At 46.1% G+C, this 22,698-nt stretch overlaps 1 protein-coding gene across 1 annotated transcript in view; it reads left to right on the top strand.

The window, feature by feature from the left end:
* LOC123765885 (guanylate cyclase 32E) overlaps positions 1-22,698 on the top strand; it is a 350,346-nt gene that overhangs the window by 94,683 nt on the left and 232,965 nt on the right. The gene's annotated exons all lie outside the window — the stretch shown is intronic.

Raw genomic sequence — 22,698 nt, 5'->3', positions numbered from 1 at the left:
ATGGAAACACAATGCACATTGTCATCCTGTATTGTCAACAGGCATATTGACAGCATGCACTGACATCCCGAATTGACTTCATGCATTGACACCATGCACTGAAATCTTGCATTGATATCATGCATCGAGATCTTGTAATGTCACGACGTATTGACATCGTGCAATGAATTTTGAATTAATCCTATTTGAACATTTATCACAGTCTAAAGTAATCACCATCCTACTATTAGCTACCTGTACCACGTTGAGGGCCCCTAAGACCAGGGCCCCTGCCTCGGTCCCTAACAACAGGGGCCTCCCTGCCTCGGCTTGCAACAGCAGGGGCCCTCTGCTAGTAGCCTCCTGCTCTACCCTCTGCTAGTAGCCTCCTGCTCTACTCTCTGCTAGTAGCCTGCTGCTCTACCCTCTGCTAGTAGCCTGCTGCTCTACCCTCTGCTAGTAGCCTCCTGCTCTACCCTCTGCTAGTAGCCTCCTGCTCTACCCTCTGCTAGTAGCCTCCTGCTCTACCCTCTGCTAGTAGCCTCCTGCTCTACCCTCTGCTAGTAGCCTGCTGCTCTACCCTCTGCTAGTAGCCTCCTGCTCTACTCTCTGCTAGTAGCCTGCTGCTCTACCCTCTGCTAGTAGCCTGCTGCTCTACCCTCTGCTAGTAGCCTCCTGCTCTACCCTCTGCTAGTAGCCTCCTGCTCTACCCTCTGCTAGTAGCCTGCTGCTCTACCCTCTGTTAGTAGCCTGCTGCTCTACCCTCTGCTAGTAGCCTCCTGCTCTACCCTCTGCTAGTAGCCTCCTGCTCTACCCTCTGCTAGTAGCCTCCTGCTCTACCCTCTGCTAGTAGCCTCCTGCTCTACCCTCTGCTAGTAGCCTCCTGCTCTACCCTCTGCTAGTAGCCTCCTGCTCTACCCTCTGCTAGTAGCCTCCTGCTCTACCCTCTGCTAGTAGCCTCCTGCTCTACCCTCTGCTAGTAGCCTCCTGCTCTACCCTCTGCTAGTAGCCTCCTGCTCTACCCTCTGCTAGTAGCCTCCTGCTCTACCCTCTGCTAGTAGCCTCCTGCTCTACCCTCTGCTAGTAGCCTCCTGCTCTACCCTCTGCTAGTAGCCTCCTGCTCTACCCTCTGCTAGTAGCCTCCTGCTCTACCCTCTGCTAGTAGCCTCCTAGTATTACCATCCTGTTACGTAGACTCCTGCTAGTAGCCTACTGCTAGTAACCTCCTGCTAGTAGCCTCCTGCTAGTAACCTCCTGCTAGTAGCCTCTTGCTAGTAGCCTCCTGCTAGTAGCCTCTTGCTTAGTAGCCTCTTGCTAGTAGCCTCCTGCTAGTAGCCTCCTGCTAGTAGCTTCCTGCTAGTAGCCTCCTGCTCTACCCTCTGCTAGTAGCCTCCTAGTATTACCATCCTGTTACGTAGACTCCTGCTAGTAGCCTACTGCTAGTAACCTCTTGCTAGTAGCCTCCTGCTAGTAGCCTCCTGCTAGTAGCCTCCTGCTAGTAGCCTCCTGCTAGTAGCCTCTTGCTAGTAGCCTCCTGCTAGTAACCTCCTGCTAGTAGCCTCCTGCTAGTAGCCTCTTGCTAGTAGCCTCCTGCTAGTAACCTCTTGCTAGTAGCCTCCTGCTAGTAACGTCTTGCTAGTAGCCTCCTGCTAGTAGCCTCTTGCTAGTAGCCTCCTGCTAGTAGCCTCTTGCTAGTAGCCTCCTGCTAGTAACGTCTTGCTAGTAGCCTCCTGCTAGTAGCCTCTTGCTAGTAGCCTCCTGCTAGTAACCTCTTGCTAGTAACGTCTTGCTAGTAGCCTCCTGCTAGTAGCCTCCTGCTAGTAACGTCTTGCTAGTAGCCTCCTGCTAGTAGCCTCCTGCTAGTAGCCTCCTGCTAGTAACCTCTTGCTAGTAGCCTCCTGCTAGTAGCCTCCTGCTAGTAGCCTCTTGCTAGTAGCCTCCTGCTAGTAACGTCTTGCTAGTAGCCTCCTGCTAGTAACGTCTTGCTAGTAGCCTCCTGCTAGTAGCCTCTTGCTAGTAGCCTCCTGCTAGTAACGTCTTGCTAGTAGCCTCCTGCTAGTAGCCTCTTGCTAGTAGCCTCCTGCTAGTAACGTCTTGCTAGTAGCCTCCTGCTAGTAGCCTCCTGCTAGTAGCCTCCTGCTAGTAACGTCTTGCTAGTAGCCTCCTGCTAGTAGCCTCCTGCTAGTAACGTCTTGCTAGTAGCCTCCTGCTAGTAGCCTCCTGCTAGTAGCCTCCTGCTAGTAGCCTCCTGCTAGTAACGTCTTGCTAGTAGCCTCCTGCTAGTAGCCTCCTGCTAGTAACGTCTTGCTAGTAGCCTCCTGCTAGTAGCCTCTTGCTAGTAGCCTCCTGCTAGTAACGTCTTGCTAGTAGCCTCCTGCTAGTAGCCTCCTGCTAGTAACGTCTTGCTAGTAGCCTTCTGCTAGTAGCCTCCTGCTAGTAACGTCTTGCTAGTAGCCTCCTGCTAGTAGCCTCCTGCTAGTAGCCTCCTGCTAGTAGCCTCCTGCTAGTAGCCTCCTGCTAGTAGCCTCCTGCTAGTAGCCTCCTGCTAATTAGTCCTGGGTATTATTCTAAACAAAAAAATCTGAACTTTATATCACTTTTCCCCGAGATAAAATGAAGGAATTTAGTTTAGTATATATTCTTTCGCTTGTCTATTATTTTTCGCCTTTTTTCCCTATTTTCGTTCATAACCTGGACAGACAAGCCAGTTTTAATTAAGGCTTGAAACGCGGCCCTTAAAAAAAAAAAGGACTGACGCAAGTTGAAAAGAGTTGACTGTGCGGCTGGGACGCACAAGTAGAGTTCTTGCGTAGAGTTGAGTGGCAGAACTGGCGGCAGTAGAGTGGTTGAGAAGCGTTGACTTTAAGGTCTGAATGACGAGCACTTGAGTAGGTGTTGAGTGGCAAGTCTGGGGAGCAAAATAGAGTACTTGAGTATTGTATTAAATCGGGGGGCTTGGGGGGTGGGGGAGGAGGAAGGAATAGAGAAGTTGAGTAGAGTTGAGTGGGAATTCCAGTGGTTGGAAAGCTGTTGACTGAGTATAGTTGTACTGTTTCTCACGTGGAGAAAAGGTAGAATTGATGAGATGAGAATGAGAGTGAGGCCAGAAGGAAGAAGAAGAAGAAGGATAATAACTCTCATCCGAAGCAAAATACATGAGAATCATGAGACATGAGAATTAGAATTGGACTATAAAGTAGAACTAAGAACAATAAGCAAAATTAGAATCAGAAGTTGAAGTAGAATAATTCACACTGAAGTGGAACAAGGGACCTTCACAGCGCCAAGGCTGACCTTCTTGAGGTTATCTTGAGATGATTTCGGGGTTTTAGTGTCCCCACGGCCCGGTCCTCGACCAGGCCTCCACCCCCAGGAAGCAGCCCGTGACAGCTGACTAACACCCAGGTACCTATTTAGTGCTAGGTAACAGGGGCATTCAGGGTGAAAGAAACTTTGCCCATTGTTTCTGCCTCGTGCGGGAATCGAACCCGCGCCACAGAATTACGAGTCCTGCGCGCTATCCACCAGGCTACGAGGCCCCTTTGCTGATGACACTGAATGGAATATTATACAGCAATGGTTCTTAATCTTTTTTGAGTTAAAGTTGCCTTTGGAAATCTGGTGAAAGCTGTGATTGACCCCGTTCCCTTGACCACAATGCATACTCCCCTTGACCACAATGCACACTTCCCTTGACCACAATGCATACTCCCCTTGACCACAATGCACACTTCCCTTGACCACAATGCATACTCCCCTTGACCACAATGCACACTTCCCTTGACCACAATGCATACTCCCCTTGACCACAATGCATACTCCCCTTGACCACAATGCACACTTCCCTTGACCACAATGCACACTTCCCTTGACCACAATGTACACTCCCCTTGACCACAATGCACACTTCCCTTGACCACAATGCACACTTCCCTTGACCACAATGTACACTCCCCTTGACCACAATGTACACTTCCCTTGACCACAATGCACACTTCCCTTGACCACAATGCACACTCCCCTTGACCACAATGCACACTTCCCTTGACCACAATGCACACTTCCCTTGACCACAATGCACACTTCCCTTGACCACAATGTACACTCCCCTTGACCACAATGCACACTTCCCTTGACCACAATGTACACTCCCCTTGACCACAATGCACACTTCCCTTGACCACAATGCACACTTCCCTTGACCACAATGTACACTCCCCTTGACCACAATGCACACTTCCCTTGACCACAATGTACACTCCCCTTGACCACAATGCACACTTCCCTTGACCACAATGTACACTCCCCTTGACCACAATGCACACTTCCCTTGACCACAATGCACACTTCCCTTGACCACAATGCACACTTCCCTTGACCACAATGCACACTTCCCTTGACCACAATGCACACTTCCCTTGACCACAATGCACACTTCCCTTGACCACAATGCACACTTCCCTTGACCACAATGCACACTTCCCTTGACCACAATGCACACTTCCCTTGACCACAATGCACATGAACACACAAACTCAACTCTGCATGCGATGAATGTACTTCATTTGATTGAAAGTTGATTGCCTCATACAGCGTATGATATGTAGTAATTATGAATCAAGTAAACATGGGGTCAATGGACACCAGGTTAAGACACATCATGATAATTATGTATCATGTTATCACCTGCTCCTGTATCATGTTATCACCTGCTCCTATATCATGTTATCACCTGCTCCTGTATCATGTTATCACCTGCTCCTGTATAATGTTATCACCTGTTCCTGTATCATGTTATCACCTGCTCCTGTATCATGTTATCACCTGCTCCTGTATCATGTTATCACCTTCTCCTGTATCATGTTATTACCTGCTCCTGTATCATGTTATCACCTGCTCCTGTATCATGTTATCCCCTGTTCCTGTATCATGTTATCACCTGCTTCTGTATCTTTTATCACCTGCTCCTGTATCATGCTATCACTTGCTCCTGTATCCTGTTATCACCTGCTCCTGTATCATGCTATCACTTGCTCCTGTATCATGTTATCACCTGCTCCTGTATCATGTTATCACCTGCTCCTGTATCATGTTATCACCTGCTCCTCTATCATGTTATCACCTGCTCCTGTATCATGTTATACCTGTTCCTGTATCATGTTATCACCTGTTCCCGTATCATGTTATCACCTGTTCCTGTATCATGTCGTCACTCAGCCAATCCCGTGACACCATCTAAGATAACACTTCAAGGCCGTGTTCTTTATTAATATAAATTATATTTGTTTAATAAAATTGTTACGTATATATATCTTATATAAACTGCAGGTATTTATATTTGTTATAAAACCATTAATTAACATCTTCGAAAAAATTGCAAAAAATGTTGAAGACATGTTCTTGGAGGCAAGTGGTATTGAGCAAGTGATGTGTTCTAGCAAAATTCCTTAGTAAACTTCACTTAGGAGAGGGAGAGGGAAGGTAAACTACCTTTCCTAGACGTACCAGTCTGGGAAAGGAATTGTGGTTTACATACTGTAACCTACACTCAGGGAACAGAAATAGGGATGTTCCTCAATGCTAGCTAGACGGTAGAGCGACGGTCTCGCTTCATGCAGGTCGGCGTTCAATCCCCCAACCTGTAATTCCAGCACTGTAAGTAGTGTGTGGTGAAAATGGTTACAGGGATAGGGAGGATAAGGTAAGAGTTTGTGTGGTGGAGATGGTGGGGAGGAAGATAGGTATGGTGTGCCAGATGATTACAGTGAAGACAGTGGGATGAGTTAATGGGTATGTGATGACATGGAAGGTGTGCAAGAGCAGTAATGGGGAGGATGTACTCACCTAGCTGTACTCACAAAGTTGTGCTTGCGGGGGTTGACCTCTGGCTCTATGGGCACGCCTCTCAACTGCCAATCAACCAACTTTTTTTCCACACATCCCCAGCAGAGGCAGAAACAAATGGGAAGAGTTTCTTTCACCCTGATGCTCCTGTTAACTTAGCAGTAAATAGGTACCTGGGAGTTAGACAGCTGCTACGGGTTGCTTCCTGGGGGATGTGTGTGTGTGTGTGTGCGTGTGTGTTGAGACAGACATATATGTAATAGACATAATAGAGGAAAAATCAATTGGTTAGAAAGGTGGGATCCAAGAGCTAATAACTCAATTCTGCAAATACAAATAGTAAATACACATCCAATAGCATAATGCAAACAGATTTAAGAATAACTTTGAATTATATGGATGGAAGGACAGCCACGCAAGACTAATTACTCCCACCTAGGCGCCCGTGTTGATACACTCTGGCTGATATATTATTTATCTAGTGCAGCGGCAACACTGGCGCCGCAGCAACACTGGCGCCGCAGCAACACTGGCGCCGCAGCAACACTGGCGCCGCAGCAACACTGGCGCCGCAGCAACACTGGCGCCGCAGCAACACTGGCGCCGCAGCAACACTGGCGCCGCAGCAACACTGGCGCCGCAGCAACACTGGCGCCGCACAACGTCAACATTCATCTAATGTTTGGTTGACAATCTTGGCTCGACTTGTAGACAATGGGAGACTAACTGGCGGGAACACTGGTCTTTGACTCAACGCGACCAATGGGTTTATCCCTCAAGAATGGAACATACTTAAACCTGCAGATATTGTCAGGTTTAAAGACTAAGTTGAAATCGATTAAGTTTCATGTTTATTTGTTTATTTTTCTACCAAAAATGATCTGCTTGGACTGACTCAAGAAAACAAGACGGCTAGAGGACATCACAATTAAACAATACTAAGACGATGCAGTATTAATAGAAGTATCTTGTCACAACTTGAGACGGTTAAAAGGAACTTCAGGCGGAGGTTGTGTGCGTTGAAATAATTGATCATGACAAAGACTTCGGGTCGCTATTCATCCAAACACAAACACTCAATTACAGATTGATAATTACCGACCCACTCGCCCATGGTAATGCCGATGAAAGACAAATTACTGCACCTGCTTCCATATAATTATAGAAGGAAGGGACAGAAGACATATCGAGAATAACAAGCGGTGTGTGATGAGGTACGGAAGGATACATAGCAGAACAAAGGAGGAAAAATAAAACAAAACTTAGTAAAGGAACGGAAGGGAACTAATAGGAGAAAAGTGCCAAGCCATTACGACTATACAGCCCTTGGAAAGAGGTCAGGATAAGGATTTGGGATAGGACGGAGGGGAAGGAATGGTGCCCAACCACTTGGTGGACGGTCGGGGGATTGAACGCCAGCCTGCATGAAGCGAGACAGTCGCTCTACCATCCAGTCCAAGTGGTTGGGCGAATGGAGATTACTTGAGGAGCGGAGAAACGCCTCACACTAGCGGAACGACGTGCGGGAGAATGTTGTCCACCACCACGAACAATACGACTGCATGCGAGACAGAAAGAAATGTAACGCACATAAAAGTGGTAGAAAATAATTGATAAATAATCGAATGAATATAAGAAACTAGGAGATTGTGAGGGTTGTGAGAACGAAATAAGGAAAGGAGGAAAGTTTTGGCCTTATTGAACACATGTAAGAGATAAGGCAGCAAAGGACAATGGCGCGAAGAAACACACTTTCAGATCGTGGCAGGAAATTACAATTACAGGAACATAAAAGCTGGAATATACGGTTATGTTAAGACTGGGATAGTAATGGCCGCCTTTATATTCCGACGTAATCAGGTACACACACACACACACACACACACAGGGGGGGCCTCGTAGCCTGGTGGATAGCGCGCAGGATTCGTAATTCTGTGGCGCGGGTTCGATTCCCGCACGAGGCAGAAACAAATGGGCAAAGTTTCTTTCACCCTGAATGCCCCTGTTACCTAGCAGTAAATAGGTACCTGGGAGTTAGTCAGCTGTCACGGGCTGCTTCCTGGGGTGTGTGTGTGTGTGTGTGGTGTGGTAAAAAAAAAAAAAAAAAAAAAAAAAAAAAAAAAAAAAAAAAAAAAAAAAAATAGTTAGTAAACAGTTGATTGACAGTTGAGAGGCGGGCCGAAAGAGCAAAGCTCAACCCCCGTAAAAACACAACTAGTAAACACACACACACACACACACACACACACACACATATATATATATATATATATTAGTGCAAACAAGCCTGAATGGTCCCCAGGACTATATACAACTGAAACTATATATAACTATATATAACTGAGTTTTCAGTTATATATATTAGTATATTTTGGTAGCAGTCTTTCCTGTAGACATATATTATTAAATATGACCGAAAAAGTAAGATTAATAATTCTAACACGAATTTTCTCAATCTTTCGTACATTACGCTTCACTGTTGGAGGTAAATCAAAAATCACTTCTCCAAAATTCATTTTTATTTCTAGTCTGACGCGACACGGGCGCGTTTCGTAAAACTTATTACATTTTCAAAGACTTCACAAATACACAACTCATTAGAACTTACGTATCTCTGATTTTATATCTACATTTGAGTGAGGTGGGAGGGGTGATGTGGCGTTAACACAAGACAGAACAAGAGGGGATATTAATAGGGTATTAAAAGTATCAACACAAGACAGAACAGAAACAATGGGTATTGAATAGAAGTGTTTGTAGAAAGCCTATTGGTCCATATTTCTTGATGCTTCTATATTGGAGCGGAGTCTTGAGGTGGGTAGAATATAGTTGTGCAATAATTGGCTGTTGATTGCTGGTGTTGACTTCTTGATGTGTAGTGCCTCGCAAACGTCAAGCCGCCTGCTATCGCTGTATCTATCGATGATTTCTGTGTTGTTTACTAGGATTTCTCTGGCGATGGTTTGGTTATGGGAAGAGATTATATGTTCCTTAATGGAGCCCTGTTGCTTATGCATCGTTAAACGCCTAGAAAGAGATGTTGTTGTCTTGCCTATATACTGGGTTTTTTGGAGCTTACAGTCCCCAAGTGGGCATTTGAAGGCATAGACGACGTTAGTCTCTTTTAAAGCGTTCTGTTTTGTGTCTGGAGAGTTTCTCATGAGTAGGCTGGCCGTTTTTCTGGTTTTATAGTAAATCGTCAGTTGTATCCTCTGATTTTTGTCTGTAGGGATAACGTTTCTATTAACAATATCTTTCAGGACCCTTTCCTCCGTTTTATGAGCTGTGGAAAAGAAGTTCCTGTAAAATAGTCTAATAGGGGGTATAGGTGTTGTGTTAGTTGTCTCTTCAGAGGTTGCATGGCTTTTCACTTTCCTTCTTATGATGTCTGGCGAACATCAAATGAACATCAAATGAAAATGAACATCATACTCTCTGACCAAACTAAGTTCCAAAGGGTAACGAAGGACACTACAGCCGAATTAAAAGCAAAGGTCAACAAACTGATCGAAACTGTGAACGCCAAGAAATCCGGACTCCACCTGCCAAAAATCATTGGGGAATATAAACCTGGATATGCGTATGGAAATGTCAAGACGCACAAGCCTGGAAACCCACTTCGGCCAATCATTAGTCAGATACCCACACCCACGTACAGACTGGCGAAGCGACTCAACGGCCTGCTGACTCCTAATGTTCCTTGCGCCTTCAGCCTGAAGTCTCCAAAGGAATTTGTGGACTTACTGCGGGGCACACGGGCCACAGGGATAAGAGCCTCGTTGGACGTAGAATCGCTGTTTACCAACGTACCTGTGGACGAGACAATCGGAATGATAGCCGACAGAGTGTATCGTGATCCAGCCTGTACTCCTCTTGACATGCCAGAAAGTATTCTGAGGAAACTACTCCAAGCTTGTACTAAAGAGGCACCCTTCTTGAGCCCGGATGGGCACATGTATAAGCAAGTAGATGGGGTCGCCATGGGTTCTCCCCTAGGTGTCCTGTTTGCAAACTTCTACATGGGTACCATCGAGCAAAAAGTCTTAGTCGACATGAACTTGAAACCGGCCATATACTGCAGGTATGTTGACGACATTTTTACACAGGTACCTGATGTCAGACATCTGCAGGAGCTGAAGGAGGCATTTGAGCAGAGTTCCGTGCTGCGTTTCACTTACGAGACGGAAAAGGATGGGAAGCTGCCTTTTCTAGATGTAACAGTCATGGAAAAGGGCGGAGGTTTCCACACTGCAGTCTACACTAAGGAAACAAACATAGGAATGTGCCTAAATGCCAACAGCGACTGCCCTGACAGGTACAAGAGGAGTGTTGTTAACGCATACGTCGACCGTGCTCTCAGCCACAGCTCAGAATGGAAGCAAGTCGACGAAGAACTCTGTAGGGTAAGGCAGGTCCTAGTCAATAACGGCTTCTCCAATGGTTTCATCGAAGACATCATAAGAAGGAAAGTGAAAAGCCATGCAACCTCTGAAGAGACAACTAACACAACACCTATACCCCCTATTAGACTATTTTACAGGAACTTCTTTTCCACAGCTCATAAAACGGAGGAAAGGGTCCTGAAAGATATTGTTAATAGAAACGTTATCCCTACAGACAAAAATCAGAGGATACAACTGACGATTTACTATAAAACCAGAAAAACGGCCAGCCTACTCATGAGAAACTCTCCAGACACAAAACAGAACGCTTTAAAAGAGACTAACGTCGTCTATGCCTTCAAATGCCCACTTGGGGACTGTAAGCTCCAAAAAACCCAGTATATAGGCAAGACAACAACATCTCTTTCTAGGCGTTTAACGATGCATAAGCAACAGGGCTCCATTAAGGAACATATAATCTCTTCCCATAACCAAACCATCGCCAGAGAAATCCTAGTAAACAACACAGAAATCATCGATAGATACAGCGATAGCAGGCGGCTTGACGTTTGCGAGGCACTACACATCAAGAAGTCAACACCAGCAATCAACAGCCAATTATTGCACAACTATATTCTACCCACCTCAAGACTCCGCTCCAATATAGAAGCATCAAGAAATATGGACCAATAGGCTTCCTACAAACACTTCTATTCAATACCCATTGTTTCTGTTCTGTCTTGTGTTGATACTTTTAATACCCTATTAATATCCCCTCTTGTTCTGTCTTGTGTTAATACCACATCACCCCTCCCACCTCACTCAAATGTAGATATAAAATCAGAGATACGTAAGTTCTAATGAGTTGTGTATTTGTGAAGTCTTTGAAAATGTAATAAGTTTTACGAAACGCGCCCGTGTCGCGTCAGACTAGAAATAAAAATGAATTTTGGAGAAGTGATTTTTGATTTACCTCCAACAGTGAAGCGTAATGTACGAAAGATTGAGAAAATTCGTGTTAGAATTATTAATCTTACTTTTTCGGTCATATTTAATAATATATATATATATATATATATATATATATATATATATATATATATATATATATATATATATATATATATATATATATATATATATATATATATATATATATATATAGCAACACAGAAATAAACACTACTATAAGACGACACCTGGATCGATGGTACAATCCTGAACCAAGAACATAAATTATAACACCTCCAATAAAATTATATTACAAATCAACTATGTAAAGTGAAAGAATAATGAAAGAAACAATCCATAAAGAAGCAAAAAGCATTACTCCTAACCATAACATAGACCCAATCATATTCTATAAAACAAGGAGGACTATTGACCTCATGATTGTAAACAGCCCGAAGCTGACGGAGAGCCCTTTACAACAGTCAGACGTGGTATACATGTACACTTGCCCCCAGGAAGGATGTAACCTTCGATATAAGTACATAGGTATGACGTCGACCAAGATGACGTGGCGTTTGACCTGTCATCTTCAGTCCGGTGCCCCCAGAAATCACATGAGATAAGCCCATGACATCACCCTAATAAGAGAAATGTTGAATGTATACATGCATAAAAGACAAAACCCAAAGTACCTGCCTCTGGGGCCCCTCGTGTCTACCTTCTGCTGGGGGCCCCTCGTGTCTACCTTCTGCTGGGGGGCCCCTCGTGTCTACCTTCTGCTGGGGGGCCCCTCGTGTCTACCTTCTGCTGGGGGGGCCCCTCGTGTCTACCTTCTGCTGGGGGGGCCCCTCGTGTCTACCTTCTGCTGGGGGGGCCCTCGTGTCTACCTTCTGCTGGGGGGGCCCTCGTGTCTACCTTCTGCTGGGGGGGCCCCTCGTGTCTACCTTCTGCTGGGGGGGCCCCTCGTGTCTACCTCCTGCCGGGGGCCCCTCGTGTCTACCTTCTGCTGGGGGGGCCCTCGTGTCTACCTTCTGCTGGGGGGGCCCTCGTGTCTACCTTCTGCTGGGGGGGCCCCTCGTGTCTACCTTCTGCTGGGGGGGCCCCTCGTGTCTACCTCCTGCCGGGGGCCCCTCGTGTCTACCTTCTGCTGGGGGGGCCCTCGTGTCTACCTTCTGCTGGGGGGGCCCCTCGTGACTACCTCCTGCCGGGGGCCCCTCGTATCTACCTTCTGCTGGGGGTAGGCTTGTCGACCTTCTGTTGGGGCCGTGTTGTTTCTCTTAGCGTGCTGAGGTTGTCTGCTGGTAGAATTTTATTTCCCCTTAATAATCTCAGACTATTTTAGGAGCTGTTCCATAGCCTTTTATTGTATTAATGAATGTGTCTGTTGTGTGTGTTTTTCCATGTGTCTTAGTGTGCATGAAAACGTGTCTGTCCGTGTGATTGTGTGTTTGAGTGAGATTCTGAGAGTGTATGTGTTCCTCTGTGTATGTGTACACTCTCTTAGTCTGTGTCTCAGTGTGCGTTTCAGAGTGTGTCCCTCAGTGTGTATATCACTGTGTGTCTCTGTGTGTTTCAATGCGTGTCTCAGTGTGTGTGTCTCTCTCAGTCTGTGTATCAGTATATTTTTCAATGTGCGAAAGAGTGTGTGTGTGTGTGTGTGCCTCAGTGTATGTGTATCAGGGTGTGGTTGAGTGTATTAGTGTGTGTCTCAGTGTATCAGAGTGTGCCTCAGTGTGTATATCATTATGTCTCTCAGCGTGTCTTAGTTTATCATTAGCTGTATCAATATGTTTCTCATTTTGTATTTCAGTGTGACTCTTAGTATGTGTATCAGGGCTTTTCTCAGTATGTGTCTCAGTGCGTCACAATGTGTCTCACTGTCTCTCAGTGTGACATTTTTGGCATTTAAAGATGTGTTTTATCCATTTCTTCCTCATTCTTCATGTCTTTTCCTCCATCTTTCCCCCACCTCTCTCACTCCCATTCTTCGATCTCCATTTCTCTCTCATCCGTTCTGTTCTCCCTCTTCCCCTTATTCCCTCCTTTCTCTACGCTCCCTCCCTCACGCCTTTCCTCACACCCTCATCCTCAGCAGTGGGTGGCCGTTCTTTATGTTCCTTACAAAAGCCCATTGCAAGTCTGCCAAGAAATGTAAATGAAATAAAAGTTCGCAAATCGGAACTTTCCCCATCGTTATCTGCTCTGCGGGGTGAATTGGGTTCTGTTTTGCATTTTTGTCTCATGTCACAAGACTGCTACAGGATGTTTTTGTTAATATTATTGGAGTCTGAGTTGTGTTTGTCTGCGTGGTAAATGTTTTTGTGTGTTTTACTGGAAATAATACGTTGAACAGGGGAGCGTGTTCAGTGTAAGCTTACCCGCTGGGAAAGGTCGACTGACAGCTTGGTTCTTTAATAAAGTATGTCAAAGAAAGTGAATCACTGCCCTCATTACCTCGCTGATGCTCTCGTGTAGCCTAGGTGCTGGATTGTCATGTTTCATTACCTCGCTGATGCTCTCGTGTAGCCTAGGTGCTGGATTGTCATGTTTCATTACCTCGCTGATGCTCTCGTGTAGCCTAGGTGCTGGATTGTCATGTTTCATTACCTCGCTGATGCTCTCGTGTAGCCTAGGTGCTGGATTGTCATGTTTCATTACCTCGCTGATGCTCTCGTGTAGCCTAGGTGCTGGATTGTCATGTTTCATTACCTCGCTGATGCTCTCGTGTAGCCTAGGTGCTGGATTGTCATGTTTCATTACCTCGCTGATGCTCTCGTGTAGCCTAGGTGCTGGATTGTCATGTTTCAAGTATCTTGTAGAGTCGTTGGTTGATTTTCTGGGTACTATTAAGCCACTGGGTGCTACTCTTTCAAGCCTGGCAAAAAGATATCCCGAGACACTGGAGTAGCTATACACAGACTCAGACTTGGGTACAAGTGCAGCTGGGAGGTAATAAATCCAATAGTTAAAGAGTGTCACATCTGTGGAACAGGTGCAGAGGTGCCACTATTGCACTACTTACTGGAATGTGAAGTACTGAAGCCCTGCCCATCAAACTCAACATTAATCTAACGACAGCAGCTGTATTAAATGCAAATTCCACAGCGACTACAATGGTTAGAAAAGCAGTTGAAGAATGGGCCACACCTGTGAACATTCTGCATCTATATCCACAACAAAGATAATGTTATTACAACAAGACTAAAACCAGTGCACTAAAACAGAAGCGTAAAGGAAACAGGGGAAAAGGAGGAAACCCCACCTCCATTTAAAACGTTGACCCAAATATCACAGTAACAAGGTTATCGTGAATAACCGAACTCAATTACGGGCTCACTATAGCCCGTGCTACATGGACATTTCGCTCTGAGTAGCTCAAGCTACAACAACAACAACAAGGTGTCACACTTCTCAGGTGCTGCCAGGTGTAGACATCTCTCTCTGTCAGTAACCTGTCACGCAGATCATTCTGAGGTTATGGTGTTGTGGTCAAGTATTGTAGACTTTTGATTGTATTTAGAGTGTCCCCAAACTGTTTCAGAGTCCAAAGAGTTAATTTTCATTTATTTTGTTCTTATTAACCCGTGTACCTGCCAAGTTGCACGTCAGGTCTTAAAGTAATGTGTTTTGTTCTTATTAACCCGTGTACCTGCCAAGTTGCACGTCAGGTCTTAAAGTAATGTGTTTTGTTCTTATTAACCCGTGTACCTGCCAAGTTGCACGTCAGGTCTTAAAGTAATGTGTTTTGTTTTAAATAAATTATTTTGTATTTTACTTAAGTGCTTTTCTGATACTTTAATTCTTTCCCATCATAATCACATCGCGAAAGTGAATGCTTTTTTTTCTTGTGTTATCGTGAAGTCTATCACCACCTGCGGGGTGTTACCACCGGGGTTCTTCACCTTACAGTAACCATGGGGGGATATTTTGTCTGGGCGCGCGGCTTTTCCCACATCCAGTTCCTGAAGTTATTTCTTTACTTCTTCTGGTGTCACTGGTATTTCAGTGAGGATTTCCTGGGGAATTGGCAGTTCAGTTTGTGCCCTAAGCTCTAGTGGCCAATCAGGCTCCAGCTTGAATGCTTCCTGAAAGGTTGTGTTACGTTGGTCCTTAACTCCTTATCATTTTCCGCGTGTCCTCCCTCACTTTTGATAAGCTCTCTCAAGTCTGATAACCTGCTCATTCATATTCATCTTCCTCCTGATGTGGCTATATAACAGCTTTCTCTCGCACTTGGCCTTGTATGCAATGTCATTCTCGTACTGCTTCTCTGCCAGTGTCTGTGTTCTCATTTCTGGTCTCTTCGTATGCGATGTGATTTCCTTCTCTTGTTTTCTCTATACTTCTTCCATGCTGCTTCTCTTTGCTTCCCGCCACTTTCTGTTGACCCATAGCTTAATGTTCGTCCTGCTTCCCTTAACCCTTAGTGGTGGTATAAATTTTTCTTCGGCTTCTCCGAGTTTGTCCGTTACGGAGTCCATCATGTCCTGTATTGATTTTCCTCTGTGTTCTCTGCCCCATTTTATCCGTTCCAGGAATTCTTTGACCTTCTGGTATGCTGCTCTCCTGCATGCTAGCGTTACGTTCTTTCCCCCCTTACCTCTTTTTATAGTCCTTATTGTCACTATTATTTTACGGCCTCACTTACCCAGTCACCGGGTTCTTTACTTATCAAACTGTACATGGGGCTTAGTGCCTCTTCTTCCTCGATCCCACCCCGGGCCATAGGTAAGTTATTAAGAACTGGCAGTAATAATCACTCTAAAGAAAAAGGGGTAAACAGCACTAAACAGAACCATCACCTAGTGTACTTTTAACTATATATACACATATGTACATAACATTGCTGGTGTCACTTTCACACAGGACACGATCACACTTCTGCAATCTTCTTTCCCGGCGAGTCCATTTCTATCTTCTATTGCGCACCACACAAGGTTCCCTCTCTGAGTCAGTCTTCTATGGTCCTCACAACGGCGAGTTCACCTTTCTCAGTAAACCATGGACCAGTCCTCTGCAGTATAGTCACGGTGCCCAAAACCCTATTTCTACTCTTTAGCAACACATTGGCAGAGGTCTCCAGCAACACACTAGCAGAGGTCTCCAGCAACACGCAAGCAGAGGTCTCCAGCAACACACTGGCAGGGGTCTCCAGCAACACACTGGCAGAGGTCTCCAGCAACACGCTAGCAGAGGTCTCCAGCAACACACTGGCAGAGGTCTCCAGCAACACGCTAGCAGGGGTCTCCAGCAACACACTGGCAGAGGTCTCCAGCAACACGCTAGCAGGGGTCTCCAGCAACACACTGGCAGAGGTCTCCAGCAACACGCTAGCAGGGGTCTCCAGCAACACGCTGGCAGAGGTCTCCAGCAACACGCTAGCAGAGGTCTCCAGCAACGCGCTAGCAGAGGTCTCCAGCAACACGCTGGCAGAGGTCTCCAGCAACACGCTGGCAGAGGTCTCCAGCAACACGCTAGCAGGGGTCTCCAGCAACACGCTAGCAGAGGTCTCCAGCAACACGCTAGCAGAGGTCTCCAGCAACACGCTGGCAGAGGTCTCCAGCAACACGCTGGCAGAGGTCTCCAGCAACACGCTAGCAGGGGTCTCCAGCAACACGCTGGCAGAGGTCTCCAGCAACACGCTAGCAGAGGTCTCCAGCAACACGCTAGCAGAGGTCTCCAGCAACACGCTGGCAGAGGTCTCCAGCAACACGCTGGCAGAGGTCTCCAGCAACACGCTGGCAGAGGTCTCCAGCAACACGCTGGCAGAGGTCTCCAGCAACACGCTGGCAGAGGTCTCCAGCAACACGCTAGCAGAGGTCTCCAGCAACACGCTGGCAGAGGTCTCCAGCAACACACTAGCAGAGGTCTCCAGCAACACGCTGGCAGAGGTCTCCAGCAACACGCTAGCAGAGGTCTCCAGCAACACGCTGGCAGAGGTCTCCAGCAACACGCTAGCAGGGGTCTCCAGCAACACGCTGGCAGAGGTCTCCAGCAACACTCTGGCAGAGGTCTCCAGCAACACGCTAGCAGGGGTCTCCAGCAACACGCTGGCAGAGGTCTCCAGCAACACGCTAGCAGAGGTCTCCAGCAACACGCTAGCAGAGGTCTCCAGCAACACGCTGGCAGAGGTCTCCAGCAACACGCTGGCAGAGGTCTCCAGCAACACGCTAGCAGAGGTCTCCAGCAACACGCTGGCAGAGGTCTCCAGCAACACTCTGGCAGAGGTCTCCAGCAACACGCTAGCAGGGGTCTCCAGCAACACGCTGGCAGAGGTCTCCAGCAACACGCTAGCAGAGGTCTCCAGCAACACGCTAGCAGAGGTCTCCAGCAACACGCTGGCAGAGGTCTCCAGCAACACGCTGGCAGAGGTCTCCAGCAACACGCTAGCAGGGGTCTCCAGCAACACGCTGGCAGAGGTCTCCAGCAACACGCTGGCAGAGGTTATATAAGGCAGACATATATACTCTTTACGTCCCTTCTCCTACTAACCTTGTTATAGCTGTTGCGTTACGATTTAAAAGTATTCTGATGTTCATTTTGGTTTGTTTTTGTTATCTCGACTTCAAGCTGCGAATGAATGTGGCATTCCACAATTTCTTCTTTCACTGCCTTCCAATTGTGTCCTCGCATCACTGAATGATAATTTATGTGTCCTCGCACTACTGTATGATAATTTATGTGTCCTCGCACTACTGTATGATAATTTATGTGTCCTCGCACTACTGTATGCCTATCAACATACATGTGTCTTCACATCACTGTACTCACCTAGGCGTACTTGTGGGGAACGAGTCACGGGTCATGGGTCCTGCCTCTCAACTTTCTATCAACTTGCGTACAGCTTCCATTGTCAGTGAGGCTTTGTGAGGTATACATTTAATAATGTGTGGCCACGTCTGTGGTAGAAAAAAAAAAATATATATATATACATTTAATGCTGCGTATGATTGCCTCGTCTTCTTAAGGCGTTTCAGTTGTTCACTACTAATGACACTGAAACCAGTCTCTCTAATGTCTCTGTGGCTCCTTTGGGTAGTGATCGTGTGCTACCCCGTGCTAAATAACATGTCTTTGCTCTGTCTATTCCCCCTGAGTATTTTAAATGTGGCAATCATGTCTCCCCTGTTTCTTGTCTCTGTCAGAGACGTGAGATTTAACACCTCTAGTGTTTCCTCGTAGATCATGCTTCTCAGCTCTGTAACTAGTCTGGTGGTATACCTCTGAAACTCTGCCAGCTTCGTTTTGTGTCATCTTCTAAATTTGTCCCATACCTTTGTCTGAAGACTTTGTCTGATTTTGCTGGTTGGTATTTCCTTTCTTCTCTATGTTTCCTTCCGAACATGTTGTGTAAGAAAGGCTATTTTCTGTAGCTTCTACCAGTTGCTCTCCATGTCTTTTGTGCCCCTCTCGAATCCATTGATATGCTGTCAATATGTTGACCAAACCACACATTAGAAGGTGAAGGGACGACGACGTTTCGGTCCGTCCTGGACCATTCTCAAGTCGATTGTGACTTGAGAATGGCCACAATCGACTTGAAAATGGTCCAGGACAGACCGAAACGTCGTCGTCCTTTCACTTTCTAGTGTGTGGTTTGGTCAACATATTTCAGCCACGTTATTGTGACTCCTCGTCTGCATGTTGACAATTTGCCTGCTATTTAAATCCCCCTTACCAGCATCTTTGCTCTCAATCTAAGGGCTAAAAAAACATATTTTGAATTATATTTTTGCAAGTTCTGTTATTATTCTTGGCCGAGTCTTCTATGAGTCTTTGGGGGATTGTAAACCATCATAATAACCTCTTTTTGTCCTCTCGCCGAGATTATTCCTTCGACAGCCCGGCATTATTGGTGTCCTCACACAAATTTCTCTCTCCAAATCTCCTTTCTGTTTTCATGAGCAGTGTAACTCCTCTCCGCTTTCTTTTTCTTTCTGTTGTCTGGTATTTTCTGGAGAATATTGCATTAGTGAGCGTTTCAGTTATTTTAGTTCACACTATTGTTTCGTTGTGATTTGTTTCATCAGGCCTCTCTTTCAGTTCATCTGCATTGTTTGTCATTCCATCCGCATTAGTGTACCAGACTTTTAGATGCATTATTGATATTGTGGTTCTCTACATGACCAGCCTTGAGCCTGGAAGGTAGGGTACTGGATTGGTTCAGGTGTAGAATATGTAAGAGGATGGATACTGTATGTATCCTCATATGACTTTATTCTACAGTATGTGTCCTTGCAATGCTGCATATGCTGCTATACGTATTCTGGCTCCTCTGTATTGTTGGAAAACTTCACGTGTCTTTGTATAACTGTATATTATTGTATCTTCTAACTTAAATAATCAAACACTTATTATACCAACGACCAATAACGAAAGTTTTTTTTATTGGCACCACTTTCCTGTCTACAGCAGATTCGTGTGATATGTTTACATTTAATTAATTAAGCAACAAACGCGAGCGATTTGTTTAATAGGATAAATAGTTTAATGGATAACGGCCAGAAGCAAACGGAGGGGGGGGGGGGGGGGGAGTGTGTATTCACCTAGTTGTGCTTGTGGAGGTTGAGCTCTGCTCTTTTGACCCGCCGCTCAACTGTCAATCAACTGTTACTAACTGTGTACATTATATATATATATATATATATATATATATATATATATATATATATATATATATATATATATATATACAATAGGACAGTATAGTCTATAGACTATAGTCTTTACAATAGTCTTTACAATAGAACAGGGAGAAGTCACGGCGCTAGGAGAGGTGGCAGCAAACCAGGTGACCTTGGAAAGGTTCGAAATTACAAGAGATGAGGTCAAGAAGCACCTATTGGAGCTGGATGTGAGAAAAGCTGTTGGGCCGGATGGAATCTCACCATGGGTATTGAAAGAGTGTGCAGGAGCACTTTGCTTGCCACTCTCCAGAGTGTATAGTAGGTCACTGGAAACGGGAGACCTACCAGAAGTATGGAAGACTGCTAATGTAGTACCAATATTTAAAAAGGGCGACAGACAAGAGGCACTGAACTACAGGCCAGTGTCCTTAACTTGTATACCATGCAAGGTGATGGAGAAGATTGTGAGAAAAAACCTAGTAACACATCTGGAGAGAAGAGACTTCGTGACAACCCATCAACATGGGTTCAGGGAGGGTAAATCTTGCCTTACAGGCCTGATAGAATTCTATGATCAGGTGACAAAGATTAAGCAAGAAAGAGAAGGATGGGCACTCTGCATTTTTTTGGACTGTCGGAAAGCCTTTGACACAGTACCCCATAAAAGGTTGATGCATAAGCTGGAGAAACAGGCAGGAGTAACTGGTAGGGCGCTCCAGTGGATAAGGGAGTACCTAAGCAATAGGAAGCAGAGAGTTATAGTGGGGGGTGAGACCTCAGAATGGCGTGAAGTCACCAGTGGAGTCCCACAGGGCTCTGTACTTGGACCTATCCTGTTTCTGATATACGTAAATGATCTCCCAGAGGGTATAGACTCATTCCTTTCAATGTTTGCTGACGACGCCAAAATTATGAGCAGGATTAAGACAGAGGAGGACAGCTTGAGGCTTCAAAAAGACCTGGACAAGCTGCAGAAATGGTCGAACAAATGGATGTTAGAGTTTAACCCAAGCAAATGTAATGTAATGAAGATAGGGGTAGGAAGCAGGAGACCAGATACAAGGTATCACTTGGGAGATGAAATCCTTCAAGAGTCAGAGAGAGAGAAAGACCTGGGGGTTGATATCACGCCAGACCTGTCCCCTGAAGCTCATATCAAGAGGATAACATCAGTGGCATATGCCAGGTTGGCTAACATAAGAACGGCCTTTAGAAACTTGTGTAAGGAATCTTTCAGAACATTATATAGTACATATGTCAGACCAATCCTGGAGTATGCGGCTCCAGCATGGAGTCCATATCTAGTCAAGCATAAGACTAAACTGGAAAAGGTTCAAAGATTTGCCACCAGACTAGTACCCGAGCTGAGAGGTATGAGCTACGAGGAGAGACTATGGGAATTGAACCTCACTTCGTTGGAAGACAGAAGAGTTAGGGGGGACATGATCACCACATTCAAGATTCTCAAGGGAATCGACAGGGTTGATAAAGACAGGCTATTTAACACAAGGGGCACACGCACTAGGGGACACAGGTGGAAACTGAGTGCCCAAATGAGCCACAGACATATTAGAAAGAACTTTTTTAGTGTCAGAGTGGTTGACAAATGGAATGCATTAGGAAGCAATGTGGTGGAGGCTGACTCCATACACAGTTTCAAGTGTAGATATGATAGAGCCCAATAGGCTCAGGAACCTGTACACCTGTTGATTGACGGTTGAGAGGCGGGACCAAAGAGCCAGAGCTCAACCCCCGCAAGCACAACTAGGTGAGTACAACTAGGTGAGTACACACACACACACACACACACACACACACACACACGCACACACACACACACACACACACACACACACACACACACACAGGAAGCAGCCCGTTACAGCTGTCTAACTCCCAGGAACCTATTTACTGCTACGTAACAGACTCATCAGGGTGAAAGAAACTCTGCCCATCCGTTTGCACCGGCGCCGAGATTGAATCCGGACCCTAGGATTACGAGGCCTAAGCGCTGTCCACTCAGCCACAGGCCCCTAAATTGGGGCCTGTGGCTGAGTGTGCAATAAATGTGTATGTGTGTGTGTGGCCGGTGTTGTCAGGTGTTGATGCTGTCGGTGTTGTCAGGTGTTGATGCTGCCAGTGTTGTCAGGTGTTGATGCTGCCGGTGTTGTCAGGTGTTGATGCTGCCGGTGTTGTCAGGTGTTGATGCTGCCGGTGTTGTGGGGTGTTGATGCTGCCGGTGTTGTCAGGTGTTGATGCGGCCAGTGTTGTCAGGTGTTGATGCTGTCGGCGTTGTCAGGTGTTGATGCTGCCGGTGTTGTCAGGTGTTGATGCTGCCGGTGTTGTCAGGTGTTGATGCTGCCGGTGTTGTCAGGTGTTGATGCTACCGGTGTTGTGGGGTGTTGATGCTGCCGGTGTTGTCAGGTGTTGATGCTGCCAGTGTTGTCAGGTGTTGATGTTGCCGGTGTTGTGGGGTGTTGATGCTGCCAGTGTTGTCAGGTGTTGATGCTGCCGGTGTTGTCAGGTGTTGATGCTGCCGGTGTTGTCAGGTGTTGATGCTGCCGGTGTTGTCAGGTGTTGATGCTGCCGGTGTTGTCAGGTGTTGATGCTGCCGGTGTTGTCAGGTGTTGATGCTGCCAGTGTTGTCAGGTGTTGATGCTGCCAGTGTTGTCATGTGTTGATGCTGCCAGTGTTGTCAGATGTTGATGCTGCCAGTGTTGTCAGGTGTTGATGCTGCCAGTGTTGTGGGGTGTTGATGCTGCCAGTGTTGTGGGGTGTTGATGCTGCCAGTGTTGTGGGGTGTTGATGCTGCCAGTGTTGTCAGATGTTGATGCTGTCGGTGTTGTGGGGTGTTGATGCTGCCAGTGTTGTCAGGTGTTGATGCTGCCAGTGTTGTCAGGTGTTGATGCTGCCAG

Source organism: Procambarus clarkii, chromosome 5 (genome assembly GCF_040958095.1).
Source record: "Procambarus clarkii isolate CNS0578487 chromosome 5, FALCON_Pclarkii_2.0, whole genome shotgun sequence".
NCBI classification, from domain to species: Eukaryota; Metazoa; Arthropoda; class Malacostraca; order Decapoda; family Cambaridae; genus Procambarus; species Procambarus clarkii.
Note: the sequence above shows the minus strand (reverse complement) of the source record. Positions and strands in the feature narration are given on the sequence as shown.